Below are 12,234 nucleotides of genomic sequence, written 5' to 3' on the forward strand. Positions count from 1 at the left end.
TTGTCAGGCCAGTCGTGTTCGGCTTTATATATATATATATATATATATATATATATATATATATATATATATATATATATATATATATATATATATATATATGCAAATGTAGTACTCTAAGCAGTTTGGCTATGTATGAATGCAGAGCACCATTGCTGTATACATATATGTGCATGTATATCACGAAACTCGCCTCGGGTCTTTGCTCGCGAAATACTGAGCTTATGGTCAATACGCGTCCCTGTGTTCTTATCTGTATACAAGTGCACTCCTCCGTGCACGTTTGCAGCGTGTGACGGTAGCATTGTCTGCCGTTTTCAACTGGGCCAGGCGGCGCTACGGACGCTGTTGAGCAGCACCGCTCGCGAGAGGAAATTACGAGGTCGCTGGGCATCGCTGTTGCGTAGGTGTGTCGTGTACCTGAGTACGGGCATAGAGTTTCGTACATTATAAATAATAGAGGAAACTGGCGCTTGTGCCTACGGGAGCCGCAGGCAGGCCAGTTCAGCCAGCATGGAATAATGGGTAGCACATGGATTTGCCTAAGCTTGCAATGCTGCCTCTGGCTTTAAACGGGTTCGTAACATTGCAGCGTGATCATTTTAAAGAAAGTATCCGTATAGATATTAAACAAGATTGAATGAAATTGTCTGACGGCAGGATTCGAGCACAGGGCCTCTAGCACAGAAGCCCGATATTGAAACCACTACGCCACGGACGGATGGACAAGCGGAACGACTGCATTTAGCAGCGATTATGCGTGCTCCACCCCAGGTAGCACAAAAGAGATACGTAACGTTTTCGTAGCGTTTATCCAAGACGATAAAAACGGGTTAAAGAAGACACGAATGAGAGAACTTCGGCGGGAAAACGTCGGATATCTCTGCTAATGTCCGGCTTAATTACTTTCTTGAGACGATCTAGAACAGGTCTGCAAGACGTATTCGAAAAGCTGGTCTAGAAATAGGATTGGGAAAGACACAAGTAATCCCTTTGCCAAAACTATTCGTAACCAATTTCTAAACGTTTTTAGGACGTTATCAAAAAGCTGGTCTAGAAGCGGTCTTGAAAGGTTTACGATCATCTGAAGCTAATTTTCGCGGGTGACGGGCGCGATGAGACATCGTTGTTCAAAACACGCGTTTAGTTTCACCTCACGCGACTGGCCTATGCCGCGCAGACGTCGTCAGCCGCACCCGTTGGCACGGCCTAGGCCAATCGCGTGAGGTGAAACTGATCGGGCGTTTCGAACAACGATCTCCAATCGCGTCCCAGATGAGTAGAAGCGTCGGTGTTGACTGTAAGAGCCATGGCGCAGTGCCAAGCACTGTTCCCCACATGGCCGGCGCATCGTCTACCAAGTCGCACGAAAATGAGCCTGTTAGGAATAATAAATCCTTAATACCGCCTTTAGTAAGCTACGATACTTACAACCACAATGGGAATGACATCCTGCAAAGAACAAATGGCCACGTCTTGGCAGGTGGCCAGACCAAGCCCTTCATGCCAAGAGTGCATGAAATGAGAACATTGTGACAAAGCAAGAACACTTTATTAAAATGTAATGCTTATGCAAGGTTCGAACAAACTGTGTGAGAAATGCAAATACAAATAAAAGTACATCAACGATGACAAAAGTCGCAGAAAGGATTCGTAATGAACTCGAAAGTGAACATTCACTAGCACATAAGCAAAATTCCAAGTACACATACAAAAATTAACAGAAAAACCTGGAGTGTACTAAAGTGTCTAATTTATCATAGTAAAGTGCGCGTGCTATTAGATGGACTAGAGTTATGCAGAAGTGACATCGGAGCGAATGGAAGAAGTAGACTGAAAAATGCAAGAGTATGAATTGGATGGTAACTGCCTCCAAGCAATGTTACCAATCATCTAGAAGCTTGAAAAGAGCACAAAAAGAAATACCACCGCATACCATCATAAAACAATCCTGTGACAGAAATAAAAAAAATGGGAACAATGCAAAATTGGAAATATTGCCTTTAGGATATATCAAAGAAGGTAATGGCGAGAAAAAATAACCATACAACAAAAAAGCAATAAAGTGAAATTAGTACAGAATACCTAAACGGGGGATTCAGTGTAATAAGTGAACACTACTGTAGTACAGCGAACGATGAGACAGTAATGCTGCATCTTGCCACTCCAGAACGTGAGAAATGAATATGCAAGCCTCATATTAGAAACTTACATAAACATGGAAATAAACTGGAATGCACTGGAAGCTGCATTTGTGTAACAAAGGAAGCAATGGTCATAATAAATAGTAAGTGTTTTATCTAAAAAGCCCTTCCCTTACAAAAATTTTTAGTAACATTTTATAAACCGTCTTTAGACAAATGTTACTAGAACCTATCGACATTCTATAAACCGTCTTTAGACACCGTAACAACTTCCTAGTAACCTCCTACCGACTATTGGCCACCGATATTGAATTGAAAGTATAGATATAAAATGTCGATAGAATTCTTACCGACTGCTTATTATCTTATGTCGTTAGAAAGTGTCAACTGCGAAGCGACTATTTATTGACCACCTTTAGACATCCTAACAACTTGCTAGTAACATCCTGTCGACTATTCGCCACAGATAGTTGACAGGATGTTACTAGGAAGTCGTTAGGATGTATAAAGGTGGTTAATAAATAGTCGCTTCATAGTTTTTAGGAAGTACATAAAAATTTTATTCAGAGGTAACTACTTTTGCAATTATGTATTGCAAAAATAAGCTTTATCTCTGAATAAAATTTTTATTTGCTTCCTAAAAACTGTGCTGCGACTATTTATTAACCACCTTTATATATCCTAACGACTTGCTAGTAACATCCTGTCAACTATCTGTCTGTGGCGAATAGTGATTGCCAAGTGGCTAGGTGTGGCATGCAACAGAAGACAGGTTTCCATTTGTGCTTGAACACATCCATTTAATATCCCCAGGCTAGTAAGGAGGACGAGTTCTCCAGCTGCCCTGGAAGTAGGCTGAAATGTTGCGTTGTGTAGTCTAGAAAAGAGAAGAAAAAAGGCAATATATTAGTTTTGCTACAGTGACATTGCAACACACCATGCATCTGTTTCTTAAAAAGGAAGTGCACAAGAGACAAGCTTTCAACCCTGTGAGCTCTAAACATCTCCACTTGTTTTGTGCAAAGTCCTAAAAATGCATGAAATGACTGAATTAGTGCATTAAAGCTGGGAGCGTGATGGATGTGCGTAACACCAACAGATGCACAACACATAAACTCTATCATACCAATTGTCATCTACAAACAAAAGCTGTAAATCAACTTCAGTTTAATGAACTTCGATATTCGTATTGTGACCAGTATATGGAAGTTTCATGTGTGAATTATTTTAGGAAAGGCAAGGTGCCAGTCATAACTGTGCTGCAGCTTTGCTTGGGCACAGGTACATAGAAGAGTGTGTTGCACTTAAGAACCACGAAATGATACAAGCAACATGTAAGCAGTTGAACAGGCATTACGGACATTCTACAGCAAGATTAGAAAATGCCTTTGCTGTGCAGGCAGACATTGTCAAAGTGAGCTTGTTACTAAACATGTTAGCTTTCCACAAGACAGGATATTATATTATCAGTGCATTCGTATGACCAGGGCCTCTATCACAAAAATACATATGCCAACAGTAATGACAATTTTCTAGTTATGGTGACAAAGCTTGCATTATAATATGCTATTATAATCAGGTTAATAGCTATTTTAGCAGGAAAGAAAGGAGTATACCCTAAGATAGCACTGAAATTGCCATGAAAGGAGTTTTGTTGAAAACTGCACAAAGAATATTAAGATGCTTCTTTGTGACACACATACCTACTATGGTGCTGACCTTCTTGGAATCCAACGGATCCTTCTGTGGAAGGCATTTGACAGCCGCCCAAAAAAAGGACCTCCCTTCAACGTCTTCTATTGAAAAAGGAGCTTTAAGGAGGTCCTCCGCGAAGTGAAAGCCTGAGTTGTTAGCATCCAGGCACAGCCTCTTCAGCATGCCCTTTTCAACGTATACACCGTCACCGATGTTTACCTGTGAAAGAATACAACAACCACAGATTCATTTTATACACATTTGATCAAGGAATGGTTAGGAAGTAGGGTAAGGTTTGCAAAAACGAAAGTCGCTGCTTCTCGTTGATTCGGTTTAAGGAACAAAGCAGCCTTACGTATACCATACATGCATTGTACTGAGCTGTGTACTTTTACGTAAGACTAGAAAGTATTGGGAACTTCAATGCAAAAGAAAGACATGCATCTGCCTAGAACTAAGCAAATGTGTGCCACCCCTTGACACAGAGTGAGATCTGGTGCTGTTTTAGTGATTAGCAGACATTGAAAGCTTCAAGCCTCACCGAGTATTGGGCCAAGCTGTGCTCGATTAGTGATGCACAAGTGCTCGAGAACTATCAAACAAGATGCAATTGTCTTCAAATACAATTCTGACTTCCCCTTGCAGACATGCAGTTTTCAATTTACTGACTGCACTTGGGTGTAAAGATTTTGTCTGACAGAGTGAATAAACCACGTACACAAGCAGCATTTTCATAGTTAGCATAGTCTTTAATAGGTACTGATACCTTCAATTTAGAAAGCCCTGTATATTGGGCCTCATCAAACTAATTTCACAAAAGGTTTGTCAAGGTAGAAGCATAGAACTTTAGTCATTAGAAGACAGGTTAAATGAGTTAATTATTGCAATTATTACTGAAAATTAAATTTTAGACCTCATCCCAATGAGAAATTGATGCAAGCAGTTTGTACATGCCACATAAGCATTTAGCTATCAAAAATAGGTATTAGAGAAAACCTTCCCTTAGAGGTCCATTAGTACAAGCCGCCATGCCCTCGAGGAGACATAACTTCTTTTTCTGTAGGCAGAAAGACGCTCGAGTATTTTATTGACACATATATGTGCCCATGCATATATGTCATCTCTGTTGTAAACCTTTTTTTCATGTACATGCAAGGTGTGTTTATAACATCTCATTGTGCACAAAATTTCCGTAATAATTTAAAGACCGCGATTTTGTAGCGATGGTATTCCTTTTCGCTATTCGTTAGTGGGCTGACCGACGCCCCGGCCCGTGCTACGTACTGCAACTGCCGGCCGTTAGCGGTGGGCGAGAAGAGTGATATAGAATCGAGGGGTAAGTATCGCTACAAAATCGCAGTCTTTAAATTATTACGCACTGCCGTAACCTACGATTGCAAGAGCTGACATCTCGTTATTAAGATTTGGTTGGTCTGTCTTTCTTAAAGGTCGGCGTCTGATTGAAATGTCTAGATTAAAAATGCACCTCGTTATTGTAATATCGGCCTATATCCGCTCTGTAACATAGAAGACAAATACGCGAAGACACTCAAGAACATAAACAATACACACAGGTTGTCGCGACGCGGACCTCCAAACCGAACTATAAACATACAAAAATCTTCATACAAGCTTCTATCTGCTTAAGCGTCAAACATAGCAATCGTGTGTCAACGCGCGAAGCCCATGATACATCGACGCATACATTACACATGTACTGTACTTGCGGGAATGCCTATATAGCGAATAACTTCTAACCAGGAAACTACAGAACGAACACCAACTTTCAATGTGTTTTCATAATTGTGTGCCCATTCAGGCATAGCAATCAAGGCGGGTAGCAGAATGCAAGCACGCTGTAACATCAGAGGAAGCTTTCGTGAAATTGCTTGCTAAATGTGCACAGCAACATGGCTAACATACGATAGGAAAGGGCTTTGCTCTAGCTAGTTACACAACGCTCATTACGTAAATCATAAGCTTCAAGAATGCGCGCAAGCGCCAAACTTGCTTACCTTTCAAGACTTGGCAAACGCTCCTTCGTCTAACAGGTACAGAGGCACCGACGTTTCTCTGGCGCAAGCACTGTAGAACTTCCGATGAACTCCAGCTCCACAAAAGCACAACCTTCAACAGTCTTCCAAACACTACAATTCGAAGCCCCAGTACCAGACTTTTCACGAGGGCGCGGGCAGGCAGCTCGGCAGAACAAAGGCAGCTCGGACGGGCGCTGTACTAGGGCACTCACTGACGACACTGGTGGATCGCTCGAAACACACGGCGAACTAATGGCGTTGCACGAGCCCGGAGGGTTTGCGATGGTTACTGCACACGACAAGGAGCACGTTTTGTCTAGGCACTTCTAAAATATAACTCAAATACCACCTTACTGCAAGGAGCATTCACTACAACCAACGCGGTGTGTCGACCAAACAGATACTGCAGTAGCGCCACTCTGCGGTATTTTAGAAAAATGTATCTTAAATGAAAAAAATTGCGTGTTTTTTTCCTAATAACATTTGATAGAGTCCTTTAATATATTTGTTTGGTCCAAAAGTGTGTACTTTGTACTTTGTGATACGAAGTTTAAGGAAATGTATATATAATAAAAACTAAGCGGATGTTGCCTTCAAGATTCGCAATTGCTTCAGGTGCATGCAGGTTGCAAAAGCACGGCCTTCGAGATCAGACTTTGTCACTCAAAGGAAGCCGTAGTGGGAGGCGGAGAGGCATTAGGCCCCAATCGTTGGGTTTACAGTGCCTAGGTAGGCTTCCTTATTTATAAAGAATATACGGGGACTTCAGCCGAACCATGAGCGAGCTATACAGACACACGCGGTACGATTCGGTGTCCGATCCGACGTGCGGCGCTGCATGCTACGGCATGAGCGGCGCGTAAGCTCCGCCCACATCCAGCTCCCCAGCTTGAGTTCATATCCACGTCGAGAAACGCAATATAAACAACTCTGCACAACACTGCTTCGCTTTACGCGAACGCTGTCGATAAAATTATGCCCCTGTGAGTGACAGAACACTTCATGACGGCGCGTTGCCCACTGACGGCTCCGCTAAAGCCAGCGATAGGGCCGGTAGGCATAGCTAGGCGGACGTTGCAGCCGACGGCGCTTGCGATCCAGCCTGAGCTCGTCGAAGAGTGCTTATTTTTGCCAAAACAACACTGTACACTTAGGTCGGCCGTAATTAAATACAATTGGTTTACTTGACGCAGTCGTTGCGAAGGGCAAACGTGCAAGCGAAGCGAGCGGCCTCGCTCAGATGGTCGGTGTGTGATGTCTGCTCGCGAAATGCCCTCGCGTCGCGGCTCCCGATCTCACCAGTAGCTTAGTGCTAGTGTACAAGGCGCTGGTTTGCATAACAGGCACACGTTCGAGATAATTTTACTGAACTGGTAACAATTTCATGTCAGAAACAAACTGCAGCAGGCAAGGAAAAAGAATAACTGCGAGAAACCGGCCAGCCAGCATCGCCTCCGTGGAGGGAACGTCAGAGAACGTCACATGCCAGCCGCGCTGCCATTGGCTGCGACGAGACGACGGTGCAGTTGTCGGACACGTCGGACGATGAAAATCTGCCCGGTTTGTCGCACGCCGGACGTCCGATCCGGCGCTTCGGCACGGCAAAACACCTCGATTCGGGCTGCAGTTTCGGCGCGTCGGACGCCAGATCGGACACCGAATCGGACCGTGTTTCTCCCGCTTTAGTTGGCGAACACGAGCCGATCAGCGCGCCGTCCGTGCAGCTCCATCTAGTGCTATGGTGCATGGCCTACGGGCTTCTTTGACACCTACTGAGCACAAATTCATGATCACCGCTCATATACACGGTTCCCATGGCACTAGCTGTCGTGTTTTCGAGAATACGTGCCCTCATCTTGAATTGGTGAGACCATATTTCCTCTTAGCGTCCGGAATTAGAAGCAATTTTTTTCTATGAACATTCTACTATCATCTGTTACTAGGAAGTTGATTAAAAATTAGGAAAACAGTTACTGTGCAAAAAAACATTTTTTTTTAAAGCAGCCAGTCTTTGCATATTCATTTATAGTTCAGATGCTGTTATATATGTTCATTTTTCACTAAATCATTTTTAACAACTTTCTAGTAACCAGTGTTACTAGAAAGTTGATTGAAAATTGTGGAAATTTACACCTGTCCATGAAACAAGACTGTCTTGCACCAGCCATGTTCACTGAATAATTATAACCTTATTGAATAATATTCATGCATGTTTTGTAACTTGGGTTATGTACTTTAAGAACATAATTATTTTTATGGACTTCCTATTGAATCGTGTTTCTAAAAAGTTAAGATAGTGTGTCTTAACTTTCTAGTAACTTTCTTTTTACATACTGAAGTTAGAAAAGAAGTAACCAACTTTCTTTTGACAAACGTTACTAAAAAGTAAAAGTCAATAGGATGTTACTAAAGTTGATAGGATGTTGATAAAACTTCTAAAGAAAGTAAGGAAGCATTTTTGTATGGGTTTACAAGAGGCAAAGTTGTACCTCTCTGGCAAAAATAAAGTTGCAACGAATAATTTGCAAACCAGCAAATACATTAATTAGCACACTGACATGTCACACTTTGCGCACATCTCCAGTCTCCTAAAGTAAAAAAAAGCACTCTGAATGAGAAAAACGTTTAACACATGTTGCCCAGAGCAAATTCTTTGCCAGTTCACTCACACTTTCACATCCAAAAACATTTGCCACAAAGTCCAGGCACAGTTCCACTGATGTTTACCAATTCACCCCCACTTTCACGTCCAAAAATATTTGGCACACAGTCCAGGCAGAGCTTCATAGATAAACAGCTTGAGAGCACCCTACTGATTATTGTGCAGTCCCGCTGCTGGAAATAGAACTGCCGCACATGCTGGTAGTGGTTTCAATGTAGACACACTTGCTGCCCTGGACAGGTATGTTCAGATATCTGCACTGGTGCTCTATTTTGTCGAAGTAGACACATTGATGCACTACGCTGGTAATTGAAATGTTTTGAATGCACAAGTATTGGCTTCACCAGAAAGACTTGCCCACATACCACCACTGGCATATATATGCACTTGCTCTTCACTCAGTAGCATTGAACTTAAAGTGTTCCCTATGTGGGAGCCATGTGTAAAACCGGTGTCACACGACCACTCTCGATCGCGATCAAGCCCGATCCGGATCGAAATTATCGATGCGACTGGCTCACTCTCGTAGCTTGCGCAGACGAGCCATCACGACCGAGAAATTCGATTTGTAACGAACTGGATAGCGGCTAAAAGAGCCCCGTGTGAAACCGGTACCAAATAATGCACAGATGTACGCTAGGAAAATGTGTTGCACAAGGACAAAGAACTGCGACATGCCCTGTTGTGCGAAGCGCGCGAACAGAACACATGTATATATATACTAAAAAAAAAACTGCGAGAGCGCTTCGCGAACTCCATGCGCACACATGGCACCCGCACGAACTCGGCAGGCCGCCGTAAAGCGCGAAGGGCGCACAGCGTACATTCCGACACATGTCCCAAACTGCAAACAATCGTACTACCTAAAGCATACAAGTTATTTTATACCAAGGGCATACTCGACTCACGTATGCAGTATGCACAAGCGAGTTATGCAGCGTACATGCTGTATCCATTCGCCAAATAGTAAAATTGATAACAAGCACAAAGCTACAAGGGACTCAATACATTACTACCATTTGAGGCGTCAAATAAAATCGAATTTGGCCGTTTCATATATTGGACACAATATATGGACACATGTGGTACACGGTAATACCATGAAATACCCATCACGTAGGTAAAGGGGGCGAAAACACAATCGAGAACCTGAAGCGCAAACGATAAAAGCACGGTATGGTGCACGCAAAATTCTGTCAGTGCGCTGTAGCGCGAGGGAAGAAAATAGGGTGAGCACTTGACCTCACCTTTTGGGATACCGCACTAGTAGTGAATCATTAAAAAAAAGCCCGTTTGAACCAGTTCCCTTGTCTGCAACACTCTTGCTTAACGGGAGACTAAAATACCACGATGATGGCTCTATTGCGGAGATCGGCAAGGTGCGCACAGACAGAAATTTTGCCGCCTTTCTTCACATTCTGCCAAATGCTTTCTTGTTAGGATCACGCATAGCGGCCGACCCCGACGCTAGGGACACACAGGCACGATTTCGTCCCTCTAACTGTCGTCCTTATACTGCCCTTAACGCCTTAATTACAGCGTCAGTGAAAAGGCGCCTCACATAACATGACAATGAACTTGAAGAGCTGATTAGTGCCCTCCACTCCGCGCCCTCCAATTGAAAACACTACTGATTTCCAAATTAAACTACACAAACAGATCGCACAACCCAAACTAATCACAGAACGTCGTTTTCTTGACGGCAAAACCCTGCAACACTTACATGACAAAGGGCAGCGGCAGCACATTCAGAACAGCCGCTATCATACCACAGCGCAATGCAAGTGCGATAACGTTATTATGCCCGGCTCAAACAGATCGCAAAACCCAAACTAATCACAGAATGTCGTTTTCTTGACAGCAAAGCACTGCAACACTTACATGACAAAGGGCAGCGGCAGCACATTCAGAACAGTCGCAAACAGACCATAGTGCCATGCGAGTGCGATAACGTAACTATGCCCGGCTTCACGAATAACGTGGCCGCCTTGATCACATAACAATTGAAAACACTACTGATTTCCAAATTAAAACCACACAAACATATCGCACAACCCAAACTGATCACAGAATATCGTTTTCTTGACAGCAAAACACTGCAACACTTACATAGCAAAGGGCAGCGGCAGCACGTTCAGAACAGCCGCAAACACACCACAGCGCAATGCGAGTGCGGTGACGTGCGACGCCATGACGACGCGACTATGCCCCGGCTCGCCCGGCTGCCCGGCATCACGAATCACGTGGCCACCTTGGTCACATGATTTGACGACGGTATCGCCACCTTGCGCAAGGTTGGATCGCGTTGACCCAAGGATAACACTCACCCAAAATAACAAAGGAACACCTAGGTTTTATTTTATAAGGACCCTAGTATTTACATAAAGAAAGCAAAAACACTTGACCTGCGCAAGCACTCGAACTTAATTCGCCGAGAAGCGGTCGAACTGAGGCCTGTTTTCCAACCAAATTTTGTAGTATACTGCCGCTGCACGCAAGAGGACGCGCACCATTCTGCAAATCGTCCATTGGCTCGCGGCTGCTGCAGCGATTCCTAACTCCGGCGTTTTCACAGACAGTTTCCGCTGTCATCGAGCGAGATGTGTTCGTGCTTACCTGTGCGCGCGTGACGCCATGCTGGTTAGTTTAGTTAAAACACGTTGACGGGCTAGTTGGTTTGAATCCGCGATAGAACGTGTAAGCGCGACTGAACAAGGACGTAAAAAGAAGCAGACACACAAAGACAGCGCTCTCTCCCTGTGGCTCTTTCTTTCTACGTCCTCGTTGAGCCACGCTTATGCAATCTGTCATTGTTAATTTAGTTAGTAAATGAATGTTTACAAGCTTATACGGCCGATAAAACTACTATCCTTCCTTCGTACAGCTATCTACCAATTTGCTATCGCAATCGGTGCTTCGCATTTCCGGCAGAACTGCGAATTTTTTCTTACTTTGCCAAGAAAGCTTCTGTTGCGGGTTTTGCCTGAGGGCGTTACTAAGTCACCTAACCACACCTTAGAAAATATACAGCAGTCGCGCGGCTAAGTGATTCGCAAATGCGATTAAAAGTGTTGCTGGGTCGAGGGAAAGGGAGTGGAGTTTATTTTTGCACCGGCGTTGTATATTGGGGGCGAGGACTTAAGGAGTCGCCATCTGTCGGAAGCGCCTCTCTTGCGTAGTATGAAGGATCACGCGGCGCGTTCCTCATATGTTTCGCTTACGGCGCTCAATAAAAACACCACGCGGCAGCCCTCCTGCACATTTATGTAGGTACCCTCAAAGCGAGGGAAGTTTCTGACTGTCGATATAACAATCTTGAGCAAACAGAAAGCACAGAATCGTTTACGCACGCCATCTCTCTACCGAATACGTAGAGTGAACGCCACTGCGCGCGGTCGCCGCGATGGAGTCTCCCGAACCGGCTTCTTGCGTGAAAGGTAAGTAAACGCTGAGGGTAAACTATGTGAAATATGTTCTTATAGCGGGCTGTCTGTATAACCAAATGGGGCGTAACAAAATGAAGCCTTAATGCAGTGATCGCAGGGGTTCGCATCGACCGACTGCGTGTGTGTCTGCATGCATGTCCGCGCACAATGTTTTGCTTTCGCTGTGAGCGCGTTTTCGCACCGTGTCGTGAGCTTTAGGCCGCAGCATAAGAGCATTTGACAGTACACTAGCAACCATTGTTGCGTGGACG

The 12,234-nt window shown here is 44.0% G+C and overlaps 1 protein-coding gene and 2 long non-coding RNA genes across 5 annotated transcripts in view; 1 reads left to right on the forward strand and 2 right to left on the reverse strand.

Moving 5' to 3' along the window:
• klar (klarsicht) overlaps positions 1 to 12,234 on the forward strand; it is a 684,286-nt gene that overhangs the window by 165,992 nt on the left and 506,060 nt on the right. The window lies entirely within an intron of this gene.
• The window catches only part of LOC142588497 (uncharacterized), a 41,020-nt gene that overhangs the window by 27,913 nt on the left and 873 nt on the right, over positions 1 to 12,234 (reverse strand). The window lies entirely within an intron of this gene.
• LOC142587270 (uncharacterized) lies at positions 2,924 to 6,144 on the reverse strand. The gene is made up of 3 exons (XR_012829424.1): positions 5,855 to 6,144; positions 3,848 to 4,058; positions 2,924 to 3,021 (listed from the first exon to the last, which is right to left on the reverse strand). It is a non-coding gene; the product is annotated as an uncharacterized LOC142587270 (long non-coding RNA).

Source organism: Dermacentor variabilis, chromosome 7 (genome assembly GCF_050947875.1).
Source record: "Dermacentor variabilis isolate Ectoservices chromosome 7, ASM5094787v1, whole genome shotgun sequence".
Classification (NCBI taxonomy): Eukaryota; Metazoa; Arthropoda; class Arachnida; order Ixodida; family Ixodidae; genus Dermacentor; species Dermacentor variabilis.